We start from the raw sequence: 6,420 nt of genomic DNA, 5'->3' as shown, positions 1-6,420 counted from the left end.
GTTTCAGCTGTTAATTCTGTCCAGGGAAGAATGATTGGGTGGCAGCTGAGAAATTGAAAGATATGCTAGATATGCTGTGGCTTTTTTTTTTTTGTTGTTAGCAGAAACATTCTCCCCCCTGTCTCCCTTCCTCCCTCCTTGCCCTTCATTTGCTGTATGTCCAATCTCCTCTCCCACTTGCTGCTATGCCCACCCCCATTAATCGCGTGTACGATCTTAGATCTTTTTATGTGACTTCCCCCTTTGATTTGTCAATAAACAGATCAAAATGGAGCCAATGTCCCGTTCTCTTTTTAGCTTCAATCAAGTACAGGAGTGGGGGGGGGCATAGTTGTGCCTGTTGCATGTCCTCCAGACTGACTGGCAGGTCTGAAGGCCCGGACAGTACCTTCTCATGCTCTATACCCCAAGTGCTTATTCTACAAAGGAGACCAGCACCAGCTAGGGCCTGTGGAAGGCTCCGTGGTGGGGCTTGGCAGGACTGAGGGCAGCCCAGGCTGTGGGTGTCCATGTTCACACTGGCATTTTTCCCATCCAGCTAGTAGAAGGGTACTTAAAAATAGGTTTTTAAACATGGAAGCAGCCTAAATGCCCAAAAGTAGATGACTAGATTAAAAAGATGTGGTACATATATACAATGGAATATTAGTCAGCAACCAAAAAAATAAACACATGTCTTTTGCAGCAGCTTGGATGGAGCTGGAAAAGATCATGCTTAGTGAGATAAGCCAGAAAGAGAAAGAAAAATACCGGATGGTTTCACTCATAGCAGGAGTATAATGGACCAGGCGAGAAAATAAAAGAGTAATGAACAGTCATATACCAGAGACATTTTGCGGGGGTAGAGTGGGGAATGGGATCAAAAACGGGGATGGGATGGGGAGGGAAGTGCACAGGATTATGGTGACGGCACACAGGTGACTCGGTGATGGGAAACCCACGGGAATTACAATTGAGATGAAAAAAAATGTACAAAATGATGTAAAAATAAACTTACATTATAAAATAATAATAATAATAAATAATGCCCAGCTCAGTTTCAAAGTGAGGACAAGCATGAATGAATTTGCAGGTGAATCCAAACTTTCATTCAAATACACTGAAGGAGCTGCTTCTAAAAAGTTTGTTCGTTTATTTTCTGTATTTGAAGACTCACAATTCAGTATTATACTTGCTACAGTAAAATAGAATTTCTCCAAATAATAAAAAAAAGGTTTCTATAGTCAGGCAGAGGGTGGGACAGGGGGTCTTTTCACTAAAGGAAAGGTTGTTGCAGGCAAGGCCAGCCTCCCTTAGGGGAAGGCAGATTGTCTGCCGTTGCCAGTGCTGACTATATTCCTGGAAAGAGTTGAATTAAGTTGGATATTACATCTTGGCTGGGTGACATGGGAGACTCCATTTTGGATCTGCTGGTTGTTTTTCTTTTTTTTTTTTAAACACGGGTCACTTCCTGTAAGCAGGCAGATGAATGAAGATGAATGAGGGCTGGTGTGAGGATGGGACCAGTGCTGAATCCATGTAGTTGAATTGGGGAACAGTGGAGAACGGGGTTTAAATATTCAGTCTAATTTTGTGGGGGTGGAGTGGGGAATGGGATCAAATGGGGGCGGGGGGGGCGGGGAGGGAAGTGCATAGGACTATGGTGATGGCACATGGGTGACTTGGTGATGGGAAACCCACGTGGATTACAATTGAGATAAAAAAAAAAGTACAAAATGATGTAAAAATAAACTATTATATTTATAGTAAATAAATAAATACTCAGTCTATAGCTGCTGCTGATGTGACGTGTTTCCGGAAGCTTCAGTAACAACTGTTGGGGAACCATTTCCTAGTTACGAGGCGGTGCGAGGATTCCATGAAACAATCCCTGCGGTGGGGCGGTGGTGCCAGAATCAGTGCATGTTTGCGTCCCAAGTTCAGGTGTTGAAATCCTAACTCCGAATAGAAGGCCGCCTTGGGAGGCAATCGGGTTTAGCTGAGGTGATGCGGTGACGTCCTTCTAAGGGAGGGACAGGCTACAGCTACCTCTTTCCCTTATACAAAGCTACAAGACAAGAGCCCTGTGTACGCCAGTCTTTCTCCAGCCCTAAAACTCCCAGCACCTTGATCTTGAATATCCCGCCCTTAGAACTATGAGAAATAATATCAGTTATTCCAGCCACCTAATCTTTGGGTTTTGTTAGAGCAGCTGTAACTAAGCTGGCTGGCTACATGCTGCTAGCACCTCTCTTCTTCCTGCTCCTAGCACTCTTGCTGGGTCGCCTCAGGCAAAGAGACCTCCCTCACGCTGGCCAAGCTTCCAGACCTCAGGCCTCAGCCTCTTTTTGCCTCTCTCACCCACCAACACTTCTGCTCAGCACTGGCCGTGGGGTGGCATGGCACAAGGGAGCTCCATCCACAGAGACCCACTACGTATTGGTAGCCGTCTAGGTGTGTGGTGGGTAGCAGGTCACACAAGTGTCTCTGCTCCTTGCGGACAGGGAGAGGGGTAATTCAACACATGAGTGCAGCACAGGGCAGCACAGGGGCCTGAGATCTCTATACTCACAGCCTTCAGGGAGGTCACCCAAAGTGAAAGTCTTGCACTTCCACATGGAAGACCAGTGAGAAAGGGGACATTGTAAAACCGCCCTACTTTCTACTGCAGAGACTCTGAAGCAACAATCAGATTGTATTCACATGGCATCTAAGCCCTCAGAGGGGGAGACTTCTCTGTTGCGGAACAGTTTACAGGGTCTGAGCAGAGACTTGAGAGTCCTACTTTTGGAGGTGTGAAGAGACAAGTTTTGTCCAGAGTTGAGCGAGACTCCTTCTCTCCTTTACACTCATCACCATTGATGAAGTTTACTGAGGTGGGTCATGATGGCTAACTAGTGTGGACAGGGACTGGGCTGAGGGACACAGAACAGGAGGCCAAGGGGCCAGTCAGGAAGATTTTGTAGAACTTTCTCTGGCAGTTTGAGCAGGAGTGGATGGAAACAAGGTGGAAACCATGGATGTGAGTGAGTGGCTGGGGGAGGGGAGAAGTAGAGAGTAGCTGGCATTCTGTTGGGGGCAATAGGGAGAGTCTATTTATAGAACCAATGAGCAAGTGTGGTAGAGCACGTTTGGGGAGGAAAACTATAATTTTATCAAGTTGACTTGAAGGTGGGATAGCCAATGGCCAGGATCTAGGAGAAAGATCCTGTTTGGAGATAAACATGTAGGCATGGTGAACACACGGATGGAAATTGGTGTTTTTGAGAGGGTGTCAGGACAGAAGTAATCTTAGGGCAGAATCCTGAGGAAAACCAATATTCAGTAGATGGACAGAGGTAGAGAACTTACTGAAATTGGGGCCTGGGCGAGAGGTGGAGAAAGTCTCCTCCTAGAAGTGTGGGAAGAGAGTATGGCTTGTAGGGTCAGGTGTTAGGAGACCCCAAGTACCAGAAGGTTTACAAAGTCAATAGACTTTAGTGACATAGAAGTTGTGAGTGGTCAGCTCAGGGTAGTTTGTGTGGAGCCACAGAGGCCACAGTTGACTTAAGAGGTGAGAAAACGGTGAGCAAAGATATTTGGCTCCAAGGAGGAGGAGAGCTGATACTAACTAGCTGGAGGGACGTAAGAAGCTGAGTGTAACTACTCACCACTATTTCTATAACTGTCCTTTCTCTTTTAGATTGAAAAGACTCGAGTGTCTTCAATTGCTGAAAGGAAGGAATATGCAGAGAGGGAGAAAAGAAAGAATATGTTTAGAAGAAATGGAATCCCTGGCTGGTGGAGGAAGATGGCCACTTTTATAGAAGGGACAATACGCCTTCTACTGAGAGAGATAGAAAGAAGCAGAGATTAGGAGGAAGGTGAGTTTGTGGAAATGATGGGAAGGGCTCCTGTCTGGTGTTTTTGCCCTCTCAGTCAAGCACAAGTTGGGCCCATCTGCTGCTGGCGGTGGGGGGACAGCTGGCTGGGTAAAAGGTATAAGGAGAGAACAGAAGGCTTCAGATTTGAGGGACTATGAGGAAAGAAACCGGCAAAGGAAACCACAGAATTGATTAGAAGGCTGAGGACCAGGAGTGGCTGGAGACCATGGATTTACGTCCACAGCAGTGGGTCCATTCTCTGCAATTATCAGTTGCCAGGTATGGGAGGAGGGGGGATGAACAGTTGGATTCTATTCTTAGGCTTCTTTACCGCTGAGGAGATTTTTGGATCTGGAGAGGATCTCTAACTACCATCTGTTCTTATTTATTGTTTAATCTATTTACTTCACAAGACTACTTAAGCAAATAATTTAAGCCCCATTCAAAAGCCCAACAAATCAAAGCCCACACATTTTATAAATCAAATTATCTAAACATTCATTGCAACCATAAATCTTCTTACATATTTCAAATGAATCGCCAGCCTAAGATGTCAGCTTCTCTAAAAGCATCTAACGTTTTGATAAAGCACGCACAGCTACAAGAATGATAAAATTTATTCTACCCATTCTTGAAACCGTTATTAAAATGGCTTTGCAGATCCAAGAAATGGACCCTCTCTTAGTTCTGACCAATTTTTGCATTTGGCCATGCAAAACAGAACATTATTTCAGAACAGACAATGTTGAGTGATGATGATGATGATGATGGCCTTTTGGATTATTAATCAGTGAATTCTAGTTGGGATATGGGAATTAGTTAATCTTCTAAGATGATTAAAATGTCAATCGGTCTTTATCTTGTATATTTGGTGAACTTTCCAAGCCCACACCTTGTACACACAGGCATGGAAGTTATTATAACCACATGTTTTATTTATTTATTTATTTTTTAGATTTATTTATTTATTTATACAGAACTGGGGTACAGGCCAGAGATGCGGAGGGTGAGAGGATTCACCAGGAACAGAGTGGGGAGCAGAACAGGCAGATTGATGAAGCACACTGCTGAGGGGAGCAGCGGGTGGGTCAGGAGAGGTCTGCCACGCCATGTGGATCTCCTCCGGGGCAGACGGGGATCGAACTCATGTGGAAGTGGCTTAAGCTTCTTAGTGCTGTGTTTTAACCCACTGCGCCATCAGGGAGGGCCAGATGTTGTTTCTTTAAATGAGGTGAACTTTAAGTTTAATGATTATGGCATGCAGATGCCCTAAAGATGCCTGTGCTCTAATCCCTGGAACCTCTGATTTTTTTTCAGGGTAAACAGGACTTTTTATAATGAAGGTAATGGATATTAAACTGGGAAAAGTGTGTGGATTATTTGGGTGGGTTAGTCAATTACTTGAGCCCTAAAGATGAGAGAACTTTCTCTACTAAAGTCAAACATGTGAGAGAAGGGTGAATCAGTGTTGTTGACTCAAAGATGAGAGGTGGGGTGCAGGAAACCAGATGAACTAACATAATGGTTGAATTTCTAAATGGGCCTGGAAGTGGTTCTTTCCCCTTCAATACGAAGGCAGCCCTACCCACAGGTTGCTTTTGATCTTATAAAACCCCTACGTGGAGACCCAGTCATGTTCTGCTGGGCTTCTGACCTACAGAAACTGTGAAATAATAGGTGCTGTGGTAAGTTGGTAAGTTTGTTGCACAAAACTGAAAACTAGTACAATAACTCTACTGTGATTACTGACACATTTATCTAGTCCACCTGCAATTTTAAAAAACAACTAGTGGTCCTCCCTGGTGGCACAGCGGGTTAAAGCACAGCACTGAGAAGCTAAAGCCACTTCTGCATGAGTTCGATTCCCGCCTGCCCCGGAGGTGACCACATGGTGTGGCAGACCTCTCCTGACCTGCCCGCTGCTCCCCTCAGCAGTGTACTTTGACAATCTGCCTGTTCTGGTCCCCGCTCTGTCTCTGGTGAAGCCTCTCACCGCCCCTACACCTCTGGCATGTATCCCAGTTCTGTATGCACAAATAAATCAATCTTTAAAAAGAGCAACAGCTAGTTGTTTTCCTTAATATCTGCTATCCTCTTATTTACTATAAATTGCCTAACTTTTAGCTGCCTGGAACTGTCTGTTTCCCATTCACTTTCCCTGGTCAGAAGTGACTAAATTCAAGCCAATGAAATGCAATCAGAAATATTGGGTGCATCTCTCAGAAAAGAGTGTGCCCTTTCGCCCTTCCTCCTTTCTGGGCTGTAAATAATGGCTGGCGCCCAAGGAGCCATTATGTGCCACGAGGCAGCATGCTACATATACAGCAGCAAGCAGGGAAACTCGACTGTGAAGATCCTAAAACTGCCGACCAACTCTGAAATCTCTATTTACAGATTCTTCTATTTCTGTGAGACAGAAATAATCTATTTTGTTCAAGCTATTATTTTGGGGTTTTTACTGTTATTGTAATCTTACTATAATTAGGATGGTACTAGAGAAGTTTCCTTTTCTAAGAGGTGAGGATTGAGTTTGACCAGTGAGTGGTTATCTTTTGGACCTTTGACTCACTCAGTCTTG

The sequence above is a fragment of the Condylura cristata genome, unplaced genomic scaffold, assembly GCF_000260355.1.
Source record: "Condylura cristata isolate star-nosed mole 26May11 unplaced genomic scaffold, ConCri1.0 scaffold00045, whole genome shotgun sequence".
NCBI lineage: Eukaryota > Metazoa > Chordata > Mammalia > Eulipotyphla > Talpidae > Condylura > Condylura cristata.
This window is presented reverse-complemented; position numbering follows the sequence as displayed.